The sequence below is a fragment of the Phyllobates terribilis genome, unplaced genomic scaffold, assembly GCF_046119375.1.
Source record: "Phyllobates terribilis strain yellow unplaced genomic scaffold, ASM4611937v1 Scaffold_4__5_contigs__length_816908805, whole genome shotgun sequence".
Taxonomy (NCBI): Eukaryota; Metazoa; Chordata; class Amphibia; order Anura; family Dendrobatidae; genus Phyllobates; species Phyllobates terribilis.
The window spans coordinates 417536288-417557799 of record NW_027362764.1 but is presented as its reverse complement, the minus strand read 5'-3'; positions in this window follow the sequence as shown (position 1 = coordinate 417557799).

Sequence of the window (21512 nt, the reverse complement as noted above, 5' to 3'; positions counted from 1 at the left end):
TGATTAGAAAGGATGTAATGTAGCCCTCAAAAGGACTGCAATTACAATTAGTCCCTACTCCCAATCTATCTATTTAAGAGCACAGACCTGCCTGATAAAAGTCGTAGGGAATGATGTAACCTAGTCCTCAAAAGGACTGCAATCACAACTATTCCCTACTCCCAAGCTATCTCTATATTTCAGAGAAAATTGGCTTGAAATGAACACTCAAAGTATAGCGCACACAGCAACAGCGGTGCCGTCTAACACGCAGCTGCAGCAGTGAGAAAATGGTGGCTACGTGGAAAATGGCTGGGTCTTATAGGGCAAGGACATGTGACATACACTGCCAATGACACATGCCCTTGCTTGTGTGAAAAAAAGCAGTTCGCTCCGTGTGTGCACTGCTGATAGGCTGACAGATTGCACCTCCCCACTGTAAATGCGGGAAAGAGAAAAAAAAATGGAGATCCTCATTATTTATGCTGAGATCCATCCCCTGCCCCTCCCCCCGCCCCGCTGTAGACTCAATCTGCGTATTAACATTAATTTTCAGCATTACTGAGAAAAAATCCAGTTATGATTTTGGTTATCGAACATAACCTCGAACAGCCGGATTTTTTTCAAATCGTTCGTGTTCGCTGAACGGCTCGAACACCGCCCAAAACAGCTCGAATTTGAGTTTGGCGAACAGTTCGATTCGAACACCGCTCATCTCTAGTCACACTATATAAATTCATGCCGTTTGCATGGATGTATATAGTGTGACCAAGTTGTCAAGCACTTTCCAAGTGATGCTAAAATCGCTTGGAAAGCGCTTGTCAACCCGCATGCGGAAATGCATGTGAAGAACGCTTCACATCCGCATGTCCCTGGCAGGAAAAACGCATGTACAATCCGCATGCATTTTTTCTGCCAGGGAGATGCAGAAATGCTCAGGGAAAAATCTGGAGCATTTCTGCATCGTGGGCACATAGCCTAAACAAGTAGAATGCTAATTTTATTCTTCCGCATGCCAATAATTCCTGTGAAGCACCTGAAGGGTTAATAAGCTTATTGAATGTGGTTTTTTGAACTTTGAGTGATGCCGTTTTTAGAATGGTGTACATTTTTGGTATTTTCTGTCATATAGGCCCACCCAAAGTCACTTCATATGTGATGTGGTCCCTAAAAAAATGGTTTTGTAAATTTTTTGGGAAAAATAAGAAATTGCTGATAAACTTTTAACCCTTCTAACTTCTTAATAAAAAAAACTATGTTTGAAAATGATGTAAAGCAGACATGTGGTAAATGTTATTTATTATTTTGTGTAACATAACTCTCTGGTTTAATGGTATAAGAATTAAAAGTTTTAAAATTGCAAAATTTTCTCCAAATTTCCATTATTTTCACAAATTAACGCAAGTCATATTGAACAAATGTTGCCACTATCGTGAAGTACAATATGTCCCGAGAAAACCGACTCAAAATCACTGGGATCCATTGAAATGTTCCAGAGTTATTACCAGATAAATTGACACTGGTCAGAATTGTAAAATTTGGTCTGGTCATACGATACGATACGATACACTTTTTATTTACCCCGAAGGAAATTACAGTATCACAGCATCAGAACATAGACATGAATTACAACATAGCAGTAGAATTTTGCAGGTATAATCTCATAAATCCCTATTCATGACCGGTCAGTATGATATACAATTAGAACGCCAATAATACACCAGTCACTTGGAGAATTTCACAATTAGGTAGTTGCTTTACATTCACGTAGCAGTCGGCACAAACAATTTCCTGTATCTTTCCTTCTTACACCTTAGTGGGATTAGACGGTTGCTGAAGGTACTCCTCTGCCTCATTAACAGCTCATGTAATGGGTGTGCATTATTGCTCATTATTGCCAAACACTTTTTCTGAATTATTCTCTTCACTACCTCCTCAAAAGTGTCAAGATGGCGGCCAACAGAGGAGCTTGCCTTCTTGAAAAGCTTATTTAGCTTATTAGCATCAGACACCCGCACACTACTTTCCCAGCATACGATTGCGTTAAAGATGGCACTTGCCACTATGGACTGGTAGAACATTTCTAAGATTTTGCTGCAAACATTGAACAACCTTAGTTTCCATAGGAAGTACAGTTTGCTCATCCCCTTCTTGTAAATCTTCTCCGTATGGCACCTCCAGTGCAGTTTTCTGTCCAAGTGGACCCCCAAATATTTATAAATCTCGACCTGCTCCACTTCCTAACCAGCAATAGTGAAAGATGAATAGTCCATCTTTCTCCTGCTATAGTTCACCACCAGCTCCTTAGTTTTCTTTATGTTTAGTTGTAAATAGTCAGCCTGGCGCCAATCCACAAAATCCGATATCAGCCTCCTATATTCCTCTTTACCCTGGCCCCCCCTAATGCCAGAGTCATCCGAGAAATTTTGAAGGTAGCAAAAATCAGAGCTATTCTGAAAATCTGCTGTAAATAACGTGAAAAGAAAGGGCGACAGCAACATTCCCAGAGGGGCACCTACACTGCTCAATAATCAGCCAGACACAACCGCTTCCATCTGTACAAACTGTGGCCTGTCTGACAGGTAGTCATAGAGATCATGCAGAATCCCACTGCGGCCTCCAATTTGTCAAGGATTTACATCCCAATTATCATAGAGACCACCCGCTGTGATCTTTGAAGTGAACAGATCTCTGCTGTTCCCTATCGTCCGCACAATTACACGATTGGCCGACGATCAACCAAGGAGGCCAAAGGCTGTTCTCGCTAATTAGTTATCGAAAAACTAGCAGTGAGCATATGGCATATATACAACCGGATTCCAGCTCATGGAATATGTGTATCTACCGGCGTACGATCACTGCTAACTTCGTGATAACCCAAGAAAGAGTATTAGCTGCCAACACCAATCTGTTTTTAAATACAAGCCGATTGGACATCTGGAATCTGGTAGTGTATGGCTTCTGGGCGAGGCACGATTACAGAACAAAAGAAACAGAACTATTAAATTTTGTATTTAATCCAAAGGGAGGCAGTGTTTTTGAAATAATATACAAACAATTTTACAAAGGGGACAGAACAATACAGCATATACAGTCACAGAAAATAAAAGGGATTAACAGAAGAACTTACTATACCAATCGCAGAGATGATTTAGTTTAGCCGAAGGAGAGTGTTTCTATTGGCCGTTTCGTGAACGGGGTCCATACACGAAAAATGTATTTTTTAACACAAACACAGATCATAATTCACCTACACGCTCCCGCTTGATGACCTCACATGGGCCAGGTTGTGGGCTGGTCTCAGCCCTTCATGATTTTATGAATTCCCCAACTTATGCGATACCTCCTCGCCAGATGATAGAATACGTTTGAGATTGACATCATATTTTCCATCGGGATTTTATCTGTACTTAGAGACCAAACATGGCATAGCTGTTGTCAGTTATCTTTCACTGTTGATTTATGGCTCATCGGCAGGTGTCACAGATATGAAGAAACATGCATATTGTTCCCCAATTAGCCCTGCCGCTAAAAATATATGTCTCATCACAATCAGTTTTATAGAAAATCCCCTACTCTATATTTTCTTTCGGTGCCTCAGCATCCAGCAAATAAGTGTGGATGAAAGGAATGTGCGCCCGTGAAGGATAATGCTAGTCTAAAGAATGTGATATATTCCCTTTGATCCTTAACAATGTTTCCTATCTATTCAACCTTGTCTATATGCAATATGCATCCTTGTTCAGTCCCTGGCCCATATGTTAACTGTGTCTATGCGTCAACACTTGTTTCTATAGTTGTCCAACTCTCTGAAGTCTCAATTAACTGTCAATTATATAGCTCTTGCATGTTAATTAACCTGGTTAATTAACTTCTTACCTGTATCAGTCTATTGTACAATCATACATCTAAGTGTCAGCTCGGATGGTTAATGACAGAGGGAAAAGGAGGGAGGGGTTTAAGTGACTTCAGAGATATTTAATATTTTCTATGACATGGTCCTTTTATCCAATTTCTCACCCCCTCCTCCACCTTCATATCAGTCATCTTTTTGCAAAGAAAGGGTGGCTGCATGGTATTGAACGCACTGGAGAACTCAAAGAACATTGTGTGTCCAGTGGTTCCATCATTGTCCAAAAATGAATGTACTCTATGTAATAGAGATATAACAGCATCATCCACCCCCAATCTATGCTGGTAAGCAAACTGAAGTGGTTCAGCAAAAACACTCACTCTTGGACTCAAGTAAGCAAGCACTAATCTTTACAAGAACTTCATAGCACAAGCGGAGCTGCACCTGCAGGGGATTGTAAGTGAGGTAAGTATGAAAAACTTTTTTTTTTCTTTATAAAATGAATTAAATGGGTGAGGAGGCGAGTACGAGGGACTGCAAATGCTGATTACACACAAGTGGATTCTATTTATCATTACCAGTCATTTAGGACAACATTGGATCATTCAGAGATCCTCACTGAACTTCTGGAGTGAGTTTGCTGCACTGAAAGTAAAGGGGCCGAATAATATTGCACGCCCCACTTTTCAGTTTTTAATTTGTTAAAAAAGTTTAAAAAATCCAATAAATTTCGTTCCACTTCACGATTGTGTCCCACTTGTTGTTGATTCTTCCCCCAAAAATTTGAATTTTATATCTTTATGTTTGAAGCCAGAAATGTGGCAAAAGGTAGAAAAGTTCAAGGGGCCAAATACTTTCACAATGCACTGTATATATCCATCTGAACTAACAGTCCTTCTGAGGACTAATGCAGCTGCATATAATCAGTGTTAGTCAGGCAGGCAGTGTATTTGGCAGACTGCAGTGCATACAGCGCAAGATGGTCCATTGAACATCCTATCTGCTGCTGCTGCTGTAATAATTACAGATATTTGTAGACATAGCCACACATATCAGGGGCCAGGGCAATTTTTTTTATCTTAATCCTGGTTATTTGCTTAAAAGGCAATCCAGAGTACACAATTTTTCTGCTCCATTTGCTTGTTAGCACTGCAGAATACAGCCAGATCTGTTCCATATTTCAGTGATAAAAATCCAGAAATTTGAACTGAACGTGGAACATATTGGCCTCCTTTTCCATTTTGTTGTAGTGTGTCGGTCAAGCTATTCACACTAGGTGTCTGTGAAGAATAGTATTAGTACATTACAGGCCTGCTATTTAAAACCGTGGTTCTCTGTCAGACATATCACTATAACAGTGTTCCAAAATCAGCCATTTCTTCCATTTTCATTTCATTGCAGTGTGTCGCTCAAGCTAGTCACACTAGGTCTCTGTGTAGAATAATATTAGTAAATTACAGACCTGCTATTTAAAACCATGGTTCTCTGTCAGACATATCACCTATAAGAGTGTTCCAAAATCAGCCATTTCTTCCATTTTCATTTCGTTGCAGTGTGTCGCTCAAGCTAGTCACACTAGGTCTCTGTGTAGAATAATATTAGTAAATTACAGGCTTCTATTTAAAACCGTGGTTCTCTGTCAGACATATCATTTACAACAGTGTTCCAAAATCAGCCATTTCTTCCATTTTCATTTCATTGCAGTGTGTCGCTCAAGCTAGTCACACTAGGTCTCTGTGTAGAATAATATTAGTAAGTTACAGACCTGCTGCTTAAAACCATGGTTCTCTGTCAGACATATCACCTATAAGAGTGTTCCAAAATCATCCATTTCTTCTATGACACCCTGCTGTGCAATAGTGCCACAGATCCTAGAGGGGTGCATTAAAGGATTTCTCCACAAGAGGCCGCTCACAGCATACACACACCTCCACCCTACCTCAGACCACCAGAGGGAGCCCGGATAGGGATATAAATACGGAGGGTGGAGTTAGGCAGTTCAGTTCAGTTTTCAGTTTCAGTTCAGTTCCTGCTGACAGGCAGAGAGGAACAAAGTCTGCTTAGGGAACAGAGCCAGTTGCTGCAGAGTGAGACACAGAAACAGGTCAGTCTGCAGTAGAGCTCAGTCTAGTTTCAGTTTGCTAGTCTAGACTCAAGCAGCTCAGGTTAGTGAGCCAGGAGCGTTGCCGACGCTCAGAGAGAGGCAGAAGAAGCAGTCAGTTAGCTGCCAGTGTGTATAGCCTAGTGAGGGCCCCGAGTAGGCCGAAGGCTAGAGGAGTGAATAGCATTGGGGGCAGAGGAGCTTTACCAGCTCACCCCAGAAAGCATCTACTGGACACCGGGTCCGCGTCTGCGGGGCTGTATACCCCCCCTGTAGAGACAACCAGAGACCCCTGGAAGACTTCAGGTCCCAGGATCACCCAAGAGCTGATACGCAACAGAGCCAGGAGTCACGCAGGCCCCATAGCTGGGAGAGTGCTCTCCAAAAGAAGGCCCTACCACAAGGTCAGCTGGTGCAGGACAGAAACCAAGTTAGGCCTAGCTCCAGGCAGGTCAGAAACTTACTACAGAGAGGCAAGAAACAGGAGGCCATACACCCACTCACTGGGGAGAATCCGGACGTGCACCCCTCACCCTACAGTGCTCCGGGGTGTTCCTGAACTAATTCCAGTAAAGGTACAGAAGTGACTTTCTTGTGTGCTCCCATTCTTGCTCTGACCCGGCTGGGTCCCCTCTGTCCTGCATCCCCCCTCCTACGCTGCCCTGAGGCCCTGCTCCACCTGTGGGGAGCGATACCATCTAAGCTGCCACAACACTGGCCTCAGCGGACTGCCGCAGCGCTGGTGACCCTCACCAGGCACCACAGGTGGCGTCACGAACTTTGACATTTCATTTCCCCTTTTTTAAGAGAGACCCCAGGGTGCGGGCCCGGTAGCCGACCACCGCGACATCCCCCAAGACCAGGCATCAAGGCCCGGGCGCCGAGTAGTCCCCATCCCCTGGGCGCCACACTTCCATTTTCATTTTGTTGCAGTGTGTCGGTCAAGCTATTCACACTAGGTCTCTGTGTAGAAAAATATTAGTCAATTACAGGCCTGCTATTTAACACCGTGGTTCTCTGTCAAACATACACCTATAACAGTGTTCCAAAATCAGCCATTTCTCCCATTATCATTGCGTTGCAATGTGTTGGTCAAGCTATTCACACTGGGTCTCTGTGTAGAATAATATTAGTAAATTACAGGCCTGCTATTTAAAACTGTGGTTCTCTGTCAGACATATCACCTATCACAGTGTTCCAAAATCAGCCATTTCTTCCATTTTCATTTTGTTGCAGTGTGTCGGTCAAGCTATTCACACTGGGTCTCTGTGTAGAATAATATTAGTAAATTACAGGCCTGCTATTTAAAACCGTGGTTCTCTGTCAAATATTGGAGCAGCGACGGTCACACGAAGGCAATGGTGGGAATGTGCAATTGCTTTCGCAAGAGGTGGATGATGATGATGATGAGACACAATTGCCATAAAGTCAGGAGGAGGACCAGAGTGCGGAAGTGGAAGACGGGGTGGTGGATGATATAGTAACTGACCCAACTTGGCAGGGGGACATACAGAGTGAGGACAGTAGAACACAGGGGGAGGGAGGCTTAGCACCATAACAGACAGGAAGAAGCAGTGTGGTGGCCGCAGACACAAGGCGGGAAAGTGTTCTTCGTAACGCCAACACCACGGAAGTTGCCAATACAACTGTTAGGTCTTCCCGAGTCTGGTTGCTTTTTAAAGACTCTGCAGATAACCCTAATAAGGCCATTTGCACCACCTGCCAGGCCAGCATCAGCAGCGGTAGCAAAATTAGCAGCCTGACCACCACCAGCATGATCAGGCACATGGCATCAAAGCACCCGACTAAGTGGGCCGAACCCCAGGGTCCAGAAACAGTGTATGCGGGTGACACCACTGCTTTTTCCCCTGTGGTTCATGCATTCCAATCCCCTGTCCATGGTGCAGGCCAAGATGCCTCCCGTGCTCCACGTGTCGTTGCACACTCTCAACTAGCACCATCAGCAAATACGTTCACGTCATTGTCCCAGCGCAGCATTCAGTTGTACCTATCCTAGTCCTTGGAACACAAGCGCAAATACGCAGCCAACGCCCCACAGGCTACTCTACTAAATTCACAAATTTTGTGAATGCTTCTGCTCGAAATGTTGCCTTTTAGGCTCGTGGAGACGGAAGCTTTCTGCAACCTGATGGCGGCGGCCATCCCTCGGTACTTGGTCCCCAGCCGCCACTATTTTTCCTGGCTGTGCTGAAGCTAATATGCTTAGGTGACAAACCGCACAATGCTGATGAGTTGTGGACAGCTCTGAAAGAGCAGACAGATCTGTGGCTGACACCACTGACCCTACAGCCAGGCATGGTCATGTGTGACAATGTCTGAAACCTGGTGGCGGCTCCGAGGCGAGGCAAGCTCACACACGTACCATGCCTGGCCCATGTGCTTAATCTCGTGGTTCAGCGGTTTCTCCAAACCTACCCGGATCTGACGTATCTGCTTGTCAAAGTACGCCGCCTGTGTGCCCATTTTAGAAAGTCAGCTACAGTTTCTGCCACCCTTGCCGTGCTTCAGCAGCGTTTGCAGCTTCCAGATCACCAACTGATCTGCGATGTCCCCACGCGTTGGAACTCTACATTGCAGATGTTGGGAAGGATTTGTGAGCAGAAGAGGGCAGTTGTTGACTACCAGCATCAACAAGGCCGTTGGTATTCAATTCGGACTCCACACATAAGACCTCAGGAGGGGCCATGGATGTCAGACATATGTACCATCCTCCAAAATTTTGAGGACTCCATCAAGATGGTGAACGGCGATGATGCCATAATTAGCGTCACCATCCCGCTTCTCTGTTTTCTTAAATGGTCTCTGCTCACAATTAAAGAGGATGCATTGCAGGCGGAGCACGATGAGCTGAAGCAAGTAACCACACATGGTGATTCCACACAGCCCAGCCTCATCTCATCCCAACGTGGATTGGATGACAATGAGGAAGTAGAGGAGGAGGAGGAAGAACAGGAGCTAGTTTCCTGCATTATAGACGGTACTACCTGCACAACTGTCATACCATCTGTTCAGCGTGGATGGTGTCACGGTTCCACCCCTCACTGTGTCTGGGACGCAGTTGCTGACAGCTCAGCCATCCAATCTTGTACAGGGGCATGCTGGAGCTGTCAGTACTGTGATTGACAGCTCGACCTGCAATCAGGCACAGGGGCGTGCAATAGCTTAGTGTCGTGATTGACAGCTCGGCTGTCCATTCTGAGACTGGGAAGCACTAGCTATCTTCAGGTGTTCATTATCCCGGGTGAATGCCTGGCTACTTAACTGAGCTGTTTGTCCCAGATCTCTGCCAGACGTACATTCAGCTAGTGTGTGTGGTTTGTTCTCTGTGCCTTGCGTTCTGTTTATTGATCTTTTGCTGCCTGACCTTGGACCTTGCTCTGACCATCCATCTGTTTAACCTCTTCTGCTCTGATCTGCTGTCCTCCTGGAATTCTGACTAACCGTACATTACCTGACCACGCCTTTGCCTCGTCCCTCTGTTTATGACATACCCTCCTGGCTTCGACTTTGGACCCTTTGACTATCCCGTCTCACGGATTGGCTGTAAAAAGTGGCTCAGCGTAACAGATGGCCTGAGGACAGGGAAGAGAAGGAAGAGGAGGAGAAAGAGAAGGAGGTGGAGGATGAGGAGGAGAGCATGGTCAGTCATCCTCTTGGTAAGGATACAGAAGTCTTGTCTCTTTGCAGTCTGACACACATGGCTGAGTTTATGTTACGCTGCCTTTCCCGTGAGCCTCGCTTTGTCCAAATTTTGGGTGACAGTTATTACTGGTTGGTGACGCTTCTAGACCCATGCTACAAGGAGAACTTTCTGTCTGCTATTCCCTTGCTGGACAGGCCTAATAAAATGGCGTAGTACAAGAAGGCCCTTGTTGCGGAATTATTTAAAAAATTCCCAACTGAAAAGGCAGCAGTCACAGTTCATTGGACAACCAAGGAGTTCAGGCGAGAGAGACACAAATGCAATCCAGCAGAGGCAAGGGAACACTGTCAAAGTTCTGGGACAGTTTTCTCAGACCCTCCCATCGCACTTGCCCTGATGCGTTGGGTACTCTCCCAAGGAGGGAAAAGTTTCGGAAGATGGTGAGGGAGTGCCTTGCCGACCTTACAAACGTCCTCTGTGATTCCTCTGTGCCTTATAATTATTGGGTATCCAAGCTGGACATGTGGCATGAACTGGCTCTCTATACCATGGAGGTCCTAGCCTGCCCTGCCGCTAGCGTTTTGTCAGAGAGGGGTTTTAGTGATGCCGGTGGAATTATAACTGATAGGCGTATCTGCCTGTCAACTGACAATGTTGACAGGCTGACTCTAATAAAAGTGAACAAGGGCAGAATTGGGCCAGACTTCTCAACACCACCGAATGATAGCAGCGTAACATAAATTCAAATACAGTGGGGTTTTTTTGGGAGGTCTAACTCTATTCCCATGCACCTCTGTCTTCACATCCAGACATGGGTATATGCTTCCTGATTTTATCTCTTTGCTCTTGTCCTCCTCTTTCTCTTCATCCTCCACATCCTCCTCCATATCACCACCACATCTACCAAATCACCATGTCTATGTCTCTTGCAAGGGATATTGGAGTTCCTCCAAATTTTTGGCAGCCGTTTCATTCACTGCATAGGCAAACAGTATGGGAGACCCAATTCCTAATAATGGGAACAGTTTTTTCAGGAAGCCCTCTGACCTCTACGTCTCTTGCAAGGGGCATTGGGGTTTCTCCAAATTTTTTGCAGCCGTTGCATTCACTGCATAGGCAAACAGTATGGGAAACCCACTTCCTAATAATAGGAACATTGCTTTCAGGAGGCCCTCCGACCACTGCATCTCATGCAAGGGACACTGGAGTTCCTCCACATTTTTGGCAGCCGTTGCATTCACTCCATAGGCAAACAATATGGGAGACCCACTCCTTTTTAATGGGAACATGTCGTACTCGTTACTGTAGCCCAGCTCCATGTGTCTTTAAATTGTTAGTAGGGTTTTTCCTAAATTTTGGCAGCCGTTGGACTCACTTCATACCCTGTCAAAGTATAGCAGACCCTCTCCTTTCTAATGGGAACATGTTATTACTGTGGCCCAGCTCTATGTGTATTTAAATTGTTAGTGGGGTTTTTCCTAAATTTTGGCAGCAGTTGGACTCACTGCATGCCCTATAACTGTATAGCAGACCCTCTCCTTTTTAATGGGAACTGTAACATCCCTGGCGGCGTGCTGGCATGGCTTACCATCTCCCTCCATGCAAGACCGCCAATTTACCTAACAGTCCAGGCTGTGCACTTTGCTCCATTACTTGCTGTGTGCATGTCTCTTGTCTGATTTCTTAGGTTGGCGGCGCTGTTACTTCCTGATTCTTAAAGTTACAGTGTGCACAGTCCTAATGCGTCCCCAGCCTATTGCTGTGAGTCACTGGATACTTAAACCCCCTCCACCCAGTAGGAGGTGCCTGAGCAACACTTTCTTTCAGTGTGTTCTGTGCAACTGAGTTGCCAGGTCCTGTCCTGTATCTTGTCTGTTTCCACCACCCTGGGGACTGAATACCCAGGCCCGTTACCTGTATCTGTGACAACTAGTCTATTTCCGCCACCCTGGGGGCTGAATGCCCAGGCTCATTCCTGCATCTCGTTCCTGTTTGAACTGTGTCCTAGCCCGTTAACTGTTTGTCTCTATGTCCGATCCTTCCCTTTTCCTGCTGTGTTTGAACCAGTACCTACTCCAACTCGTTGTCTCTGTACTTCTGTTTGTGAGTTTTGTGTCCACTCGCTGCTTCATTGCAAGTACCTTGTGTGTATCTGGTTCTGCTTGTCCCGTTTCCCTGACTCCATTTCTACCTTCTCTGTTCTAGCTATCTTCCTGTGTTTCCCAGTCTGTTCCATGTGAACAGAGTCCTGTCTTGTCTACCTGCACCTTCGGCTCTGCTCCGCTCTGCTCTGCTTGTCCTCCGCTCCTGCAGTTCCGCTCTTCTCTGCTCCGCTGGTCCTCCGTGCCTGTGGTTCTGCTCTGCTCCCCTTGTCCTCCACGCCTGTGGTTCCGTTCTGCTCCGCTTGTCCTCCACGCCTGCAGTTCCGCTCTGCTCCGCTTGTCCTCCGCACCTGTGGTTCCGCTCTGCTCCACTTGTCCTCGCGCCTGCGGTTCTGCTCTGCTCTGCTTGTCATCTGCGCCTGCGGTTCCGCTCTGCTCTGCTCCGCTTGTCCTCCGCACCTGCGGTTCCGCTCTGCTCTGTTCCGCTTGACCTCCGCGCCTGTGGTTCTGCTCTGCCCTGATCCGCTTGTCCTCCGCACCTGCAGTTCTGCTCTGCTCTGCTCCGATTGTCCTCGGCGCCATCTGTTCTGCTCTGCTCTGCTTGTCTTCCCCTCCTGCGGTTCTGCTCAGCTCCGCTTGTCCTCCGCGTCTGCGGTTGCACTCTGCTCCGCCTGTCCTCTGCGCCTGCGGTTCCGCTCTGCTCTGCTTGTCCTCCGTGCCTGTGGTTCCGCTCTGCTCTGCTCCCCTTTTCCTCCGGGCCTGCGGTTCTGCTGTGGTCTGCTCTGCTTGTCCTCCGGGCCTGTGGTTCTGCTCTGCTCTGCTTGTCCTCCACGCTTGCGGTTCCACTCTGCTCGTCCTCCGTGCCTGCGGCTCTGCTCTGCTTGTCCACTGCACTTGCGGCTCTGTTCCTGTATCCCTGTCTGTACTGGTCCCTATCCAGCATGTTTTCCTACCTGCCAGTATTGGCCTGTCTGCATACCAGCCGTGACTGCCAGTACCCGCCTGTCTGCATACCAGCCGTGCCTGCCAGTACCCACCTGTCTGCATACCAGCCGTGCCTGACAGTACCCACCTGTCTGCATACCAGCCGTGCCTGCCAGTACCCGCCTGTCTGCATACCAGCCAAACCTATCCATTCCTGCATTCCCCAGTGTGGGTCAACAGCTGTGACCAGGGTCTGACCTGGAGAAGCACCTGGGCCACCTCCCACATCCCTCCTTGGACCACGGAGTTGATTAAGCCGCCGTGTGTTCGTGGTCGGATCTGGCGAGGTCCCTAGTCACGCCCCTCCAGGCACTCCTCGGTTCGTGGCCCAGTGGGACCACTAACCACGCTCACGCCAGTCAGTCCGGGCGTGAGCATAGCAGGAACATGTCATTACTGTGGCCCAGCTTTATGTGTATTTAAATTGTTAGTGGGGTTTTCCCAAATTTTGGCAGCCATTGGACTCACTGCATATCCTATAACTGTATGGCAGACCCTCTCCTTTCTAATGGGAACATGTCGTTACTGTGGCCCAGCTCTATGTGTGTTTAAATTGTTAGTGGGGTTTTTCCTAAATTTTGGCAGTCATTGGACTCACTGCATACCCTATAACTGTATAGCAGACCCTTTCCTTTCTAATGGGGGCATGTCATACTCGTTACTGTGGCCCAGCTCTATGTGTCTTTAAATTGTTAGTGGGGTTTTTCCCAAATGTTGGCAGTCCTTGCAGTCACAGCATGGACATTACCACTATAGGAGACTCACTCCTTTATAATGAGAACTTTTTTACTGAGACCCTCCTTTATATCTCTTCAAAGGGTATTGGGGTGCATCCAAATTTTTGGCAGCCCTTCCAGTCACTGCATACGCAATAACAGTATAGGAGACCCACTCTTTATTAATGGGAATAACAAAGCATAGCCGACTGCTGGCCCTTTACGAATAGTAAGGCTGTGAAAATAGTGTTTGTGACTTTCACAATCCCTCCTTCATAAATGAAACAGGATGTGTCTGATGATGTTTCACACACCACATGGCCAGATAAGGTTGTAGAATGTTAAAATGACATTTCCCAGTGAATGCATTTGTCACGGTTGAAAGCAATGCAAAAGTGCAAAAACGCATCAAAAACGCTACGTGTGAACATAGCCCAAAGTGTGGAGGAGCACTTTTGTTTTTGGTTATTTATTTTACCTTACATACAAGTCATTACCCTGAAAATGATGTTCCTTAACATATTTCACAAGAAAATCCATTTTGGTTTCGTTTTTATATGTTTTATTGTGAGACTGTACAAGTAGCTTAATATCTCTGACAACATTGTTGACAGCATTGACCTGGGAGTCAGAAATGTTTCCAGGGGTCTTTCCCATGCTGTTTCCATGTCATTTGAGCACTGCTCCCGCCGGGGGGGGGGGCTCCGGAAAAATGCTTGAGTTTGCCATAGACTTACATTGGGCTTGTTACTCGGACCGAGCACTCAAGCATTCGAATTTGCTAAACCCGAGCAACGAGTACCTGAGCATTTTAATGCTCACTCATCACTGCTAATTATATATTAATGGTGGGTGCACGTCTGTATTCAGCTGCGTAATGTAGTAGAAAGGGGACAAAGTGGGGAATGTGCTCTGGAAGTGGTGCTCTAGATAACTGTGTGTTATTTTATGAAGAGACGATTCCTGGCCTGAAGAAGTGATGGCGGTCTGGATGAAAAAGAAAAGCGAAGATGAAAGACTTCAATTAGAGATGTCACTGGAGAGTCACTTTATTACCTGTACATTGATACTATATACAGAGTGCCTGTGTATAATGTCACTGGTTCCCTTAAAGAAAAAATAATTAAAAATATACCTAAAAAGTGTATTGGATATTTTAAGAAAATTTTAATAGGTTACAGTAGGGCCTGGCCAAAAGAGTCTCCTTGTCGTCGTGGCAGCTTAAAAAATCTTTTGGCCAAAACAAAAGCTGATGGCTATGGTGATATGGTGTTTGATGGGAACTGTTAATGGGATGGGATGGGAACTTTTTGATTTGTGAGGACGTAGTGCAGAAGTGGAGTTTTTCCAAGAATGGGAGGTGGGACTGTGGAAGGTTCGAGGGATGGAGGCAGAGTTTGGGTGGAGCCTAGACAGAGTCTCAAGGGGGGTCAAAAATTTTGCAAATTTGGGGCCCTGAAATTCCTGGTGGTATGGGACAACAGCTACTGGCCTGTAATTGGCGAGCGGCTTTTTACTATCGCCGTGCGGCTTCCCGCACGGCAATAGATTTTAACTGAACGTGCGTCTGAGCTACTGAATCGGCACGATCCTGCTGCTGGGGCCTTGCGAGCAGACGAGAGCCCATTTCAGGCCTCCCTCTGCTCATCTACCCCACACGCCAGTAAGGGCAGTAATGTCCTGACGGCGGCCCTGGCTTTGTGTACCTTTTTTTGGCATTAAGTAACAAAGGACCTTAGAAATTCTGGTCCAAAAGCTTGTTCAATAAAATGTGGAAATGAAGATGGTACAAAGCTCTTCTGTCTATTGCTTATCTCTTTATTTATATGTTTAATCTTTGTATATATCTATTCAAAACTAGGCCAATCATTAATTTTTAATTTTTATATTCATTAGTTGAGATATTTAAAAACAATTTTTGGATGAAATTTATGTAATGAAACATTTACTGATTGTATCTGAAGGAAAATGCAACAGTATTTCAATACCAAGTTCTGTCCCTATATCCTTGAGATCATTATAGTCAGCTTTTAATTAAAAAGGCCTTCAGAGGTTAATTATGTTTTTCATTATCTTACTTGCCCTAGAGGAATTACCACTTTACCATATTCTAAATATAAATTACCACATAAAAATACAACAAAGTGGATTATAATCTTACAAAGCAATATAGGAATAAGGAGAGTACCAGAAAATAAAGATGCACAGAGAAAAGGAAAAAGTATAAATAACCTACGCGTTACGCCAAATGCTTATGGCTTCACACCCCTGATGAAGCCATAAGCATTTGGCGTAACGCGTAGGTTATTTATACTTTTTCCTTTTCTCTGTGCATCTTTATTTTCTGGTACTCTCCTTATTCCTATATTGCTTTATACTTAATTTATTTGTGGGCTTGATAGTGGAGCATAAATATTTTCCACTATGCTCTCTTACCAATTGATTTATCTATAACATGCCATATATATTTTAGCGATATTTGGAATTATGTACCATTGTTATTGAAGTACATTTATCTTGCACAGTTGTGTAATACATCTTTGACATATCTATTGATTATTTTTCTTTTGTTTGGGTGAATTTTTTTCCTTCTTTGTCCTGTGTATGTTTTTTATCATGTTTTTTAATAATGTCCTATGTAGTGTGCTTTGAGACTAATAAAATTTTGCATATTTTTGTACATTAGTGTCTTTATATTTATTTATTAATTGTATTTGGTGCCCTGGATTTGTCCCAATCCTTACTTACTATGTATGAGATGGAGCTGGCAACATTCATATCAGCATGATGCTTCTCTTCTAAACATCAATGTAATCAGTGAATTAACACTGGTGAGTCTGTGATCTATTAGAGATGGGCAAATTTATTCAAGTGGAATTAAATTCCACTCGAATTTTCAAAAATCTGCATTCTGGAGAAAACGGATGTCTTGTAACGTGTTCCACGTGAATTCAGGAAAATGGTGCTGAGCTGTGGCTGCCATCTTGTTGAAGAGTAGAAAAGCAGAGGGCCAGAAAAAGATTAAAAAGAAAAAAAAAATACTCACTGCTCACGTCTCTGTAAATTGAATCGATCTCATATTGATTTATTGCACATTGGTCTTTCTATTGGTCTATAAATTTATCACAAACGATCTATCGATTACATATCTAATCTATCAATTTCATATTTAATCTATCTAGCTAGCTAGCTATCTATCTATGTACCTATCTCCTATCTGTCAGTTTATTCTATTCTTCTTCGCTATTGTATTGCTATTTACTATTCTAAATATGTTTCCACCAAAATATTGACATGAATGTGTATATTTACTGGGTACTTCCAAATCATAGTATTGGAAAGAATAAGCAATCACTTACATGAAAGCAGCACAAAAGAAAGGTCACTGGATTTTGCATCTGCAGTTCTATATTTGCACAGGTTGCTAAGCAACTAAAGAAAATCATAGCCCTGGGCTCCAAGATTGCCTTTTCAGACATCCATTATTTTAAAAAAATGGTCGCACTTCTGTACAGTTTAAAAAAAAAAAGACTTAAAATTTGCTGTGAAAGGCCAGTAATATGATGTCTTTATATTTGTGTTTTGCATGGAAGAAACAATAAATGAACCACCATGAATATGTTGGAGGCATTGGAAAATTTCAGCTACTGACCGGATATGCTCACCTGCTGCTTTGTATAAATGGATCAAAGTTTAAATTATTAATAGTGTTGAGCATTCCGATACTGAAATATCGGGTATCGGCCGATATTCGCGGTATCGGAATTCCGATACTTAATTCCGATACTATTGCAATATCGTATACCGGAATCGGAAGTTCCCATAATGCAATGAGACATTTTCATTTTATTCAGCCAATGAGGATCCTAAGAAGTGTGGGCACATCCTGTTAGGCATGTAGGCATCTTAACTAATGGCATGGCTGTGATTGGCTGCTGAAATGATGTCATGATGCACTATAAAAGCCACCGCCGCCATTTTGAGCTCACTCTGCTGTGAATTCAGTTAGGGATAGGACGCTGTTGTTCTGAGGGACAGTTTTAGCTACCTATTTGCTCTATACTGCTTTACCCAAGCTACTTTCTAAATCACTGTGCCTTGCAGTGCTAGTGCACAGTTCCCTGTGCTGTTCACCGCTATCTGCAAGGTCTGTGTGTGTGAGTGCAGCTCACCCTGTAGTGTGTGCTTCAGCCAAGTCTGGTTGTAGTGCACTCAGTGTGTGTCACTGCCTCATACATTGTCCTTTTTTGCCAATTCATAATTTTTCCTGATATCTCCTATTAGTGTGGTGGTTCCATCTGTATTCAGCTAAATTGGTTCCAAACACACTATATAGGAGTAGATAGAGAAATTTTTTTCCGTCTTGCAGCACTAGTGCACAGTGCTCTGCATCTGTACTGTTCACCGCTGTCTGCAAGGTCTGGTGTGTGAGTGCAGCTCACCCTGTAGTGTGTGCTTCAACCCCGTCTAGTTGTAGTGCACTCAGTGTGTGTCACTGCCTCATACATTGTCCTTTATTGCCAATTCATAATTTTTCCTGATATCTCCTATTAGTGTGGTGGTTCCATCTGTATTCAGCTAAATTGGTTCCAAACACACTATATAGGAGTAGATAGAGAATTTTTTTTCCGTCTTGCAGCACTAGTGCACAGTGCTCTGCATCTGTACTGTTCACCGCTGTCTGCAAGGTCTGGTGTGTGAGTGCAGCTCACCCTGTAGTGTGTGCTTCAACCCCGTCTGGTTGTAGTGCACTCAGTGTGTGTCACTGCCTCATACATTGTCCTTTATTGCCAATTCATAATTTTTCCTGATATCTCCTATTAGTGTGGTGGTTCCATCTGTATTCAGCTAAATTGGTTCCAAACACACTATATAGGAGTAGATAGAGAATTTTTTTTCCGTCTTGCAGCACTAGTGCACAGTGCTCTGCATCTGTACTGTTCACCGCTGTCTGCAAGGTCTGGTGTGTGAGTGCAGCTCACCCTGTAGTGTGTGCTTCAACCCCGTCTGGTTGTAGTGCACTCAGTGTGTGTCACTGCCTCATACATTGTCCTTTATTGCCAATTCATAATTTTTCCTGATATCTCCTATTAGTGTGGTGGTTCCATCCATATTCAGCTAAATTGATTCCAAACACACTATATAGGAGTAGATAGAGGAGCCTTTCTGCAGCATTGGGCCCTGCAGCCCCAGCCAGATTAGTATTAGCCTATTTTTTGCAGCCTCATCTATTGCATTGTAGGTTACCTTCCTACATTGTAATAGCTACAAAAAGTTTGTGATACTATCGTTATTACATCTTTAGGCACATCCAGTGTCTTTTTGTGACAAAAAAAACCTAAATAAAGTTCACCAAACACTCCACTTTACAGTTGTGTAGGCCACATTAGCTCATATTAAAGTCTAGTCCACACTTTATAAAATTAGTGTTTCTTATACCTGTTAGCAGCTGTTCAGGAATAAGCACACTAAGCCCTTAGTACTTTTCTGCCTATCTTTATCAGTCTACCAAGATGAAGAAGGCAGGGAGTAAAGCATGTGGTCGTGGTCATGGGCGTGGGCGTGGAGTTTCTGCAGGGAGAGGACGTGAGGATTCTGTGCCTGCAGGGAGAGGACGTGGGGATTCTGTGCCTGCTGCGGGCACCAGTGACTCAGCATCCCCCAGTTTTACCAGGGAACAGTCCTTTATGCGCAGCTTTGTAGGAGCTAGCCGTACCCCACTGCTGCGCGAGGACCAAATTGAAGCCGTTGTCGGATGGATGGCAGCTAACGCATCGACTTCAATTAGTTCCAGATCCTCTCAGGTCCTGAGCACTGAAGAGCACCCATCTGTCTCTTCACCACCTGCCAAATTGCCCAGGCAGTCAGAGAGCCCTGGACAGGAGCCATCTCTACTTCTGTTCTCTGAATCTCTTGGCTTGGAAAGAGGGGGCCAGCCAAGCAGAATTCGAGAATTTGAAGAAGAGGTAGTATGCAGTGATGCGCAACCGTTTTGTCTCTCTGAATCTGAAGAGGCGGGTGGGCCAGTGCCTATGGTCAGCAGCACACCTCAGTACGCATCTGATGATGAGACTCAGGTGCCACTTTCTGGTGCGTACTGTGCTGTCGAGACTACCCAGGAGAAGCAGTTGTTTGAAGAGGGTGGTGTAGATGATGAGGTCCTTGACCCATCATGGCGTGAGGGACAGGAAGGTGGTGGGAGCAGCTCTGAGGAAGAGATTCCCCGAACGGCCCAAAAAGGAGGGAGAGGGAGGGGGCAGACTTGGTTGCCTGTAGCCTCCACTTCGGCACCCATTAGGAGCATGGCTCTTCCAAAATCCAAAGCGGGCGCTCCCAAGACTTGCAGTGCCTGGTCCTTTTTTGACACAGTTGCAGATGACATTTGCTTTGTCAAATGCAAGCTGTGTAATCAGAAGGTGAAAAGAGGGAAAAGTGTCAGCAACCTCAATACCACAAATATGTGGAAACATGTGCGGACCAAGCACGTGGTGGAGTTACACAAACACACTGAAGACCTAGGCCAACCTACAGCGCCACCTACCACCTCTTCAGCTCGTGTTGTAGCCTCTTCCTCCAGCTCACACACAGCTGGTTCGGCTTCCTCACAGGATCGCCATGGAAGAATCTCTGGCACTGTTGTACAGAGACACAGTGTAATTCCACCCACAGCACCACTTTCCCAGTCATCCTCACACTCCCAGGCCAGTCTACAGCCATCGTTAGCACAGGCATGGGAGAAAAGGCGCCCATACTCGGCAAACCACCCCCGAGCACAGGCTCTGAATGCTGGCATTGCTAAACTACTGGCCCTTGAAATGCTATCATTCAGGCTGGTGGAGACTGACACATTCCGTAACTTTATGGCATTGGCAGTCCCACAATACAACGTGCCCAGCCGCTTTTATTTCAGCAGGCAAGCCGTCCCTGCCCTGCAACATCATGTGGAGGGAAAAATTAAACATGCGCTACAAAACGCCGTCAGTAGCAAGGTCCACCTGACCACTGATGCGTGGACCAGTAAGCATGGACAGGGACGATACCTTTCCCTCACTGCCCATTGGGTAAATGTTGTGGAGCCGGGTACAGATCTTGAGAGTGGCGCTGTACGTGTTCTGCCAACTCCAAGGATTGCAGGAATCCAGTCTGTACACATTGACTCCTCCTCATACTCCAGTTCCTCTGAATCAGCGCTGCAGGAGCCGTCACGGTCTACCTCCACATCGACCCGTGAACGGTTACCTGTTATGATGACCGATATGAGCACAGCCGTGGCCAAACGTCAACAGGCCGTATTAAAATTAATTTCTTTGGGGAATCGAAGCCACACAGCGCAGGAGCTCTGGAATGCCATCAAGCAGCAGAGTGACGTGTGGTTTGTGCCAGCGAATCTCCAGCCAGGCATGGTAGTGTGTGACAATGGCCGAAATCTGGTGGCAGCTCTGGGCCTAGGCAACCTCACTCACATCCCATGTCTGGCACATGTGCTCAACTTGGTCGTGCAGAGTTTTTTGAGGGACTATCCGGATCTTGATGCACTGCTTCACAAGGTCCGCATAGAGTGCGCTCACTTGCGGCGTTCCAGCAATGCAAGATCACGCATTGCAGCTCTGCAGCGCCGATTATGTCTTCCGGAACATCGCATCATATGTGACCTACCCACCAGGTGGAATTCAACGTTACATATGTTGGAGAGGTTGTGTGAGCAGCAGGCAGCAGTAATGGAGTACCAGCTGCAGCAGGCGCAAACAAGTCGCAGTGCGCGCCGTTCACACTTCACCACCACTGAGTGGGCCTCTATGAAGGACATTTGCCACGTTTTGCGTGCCTTCGATTATTCCACGCGGATGGCGAGTGCAGATGATGCACTAGTCAGCATGACTATCCCCCTTATCTGCCTGCTTGAAAAAACACTGCAAGCACTAAGGGACGAGGTTTTGGAAGAGGTGGAGGATGAGGAGTCACAAATGCCATCTGCTTCTCTACAGTCTGCGCAACGTGGTTCCTCACAAAGGCCTAGGCAGGGGACACTTTGTGAGGAGGATGAGGAGGAGTCAATGGATGAGGAAGACATCTGTCCAGAGGAGGGAGGTACACAATGCTCTAGTAGTCAGTA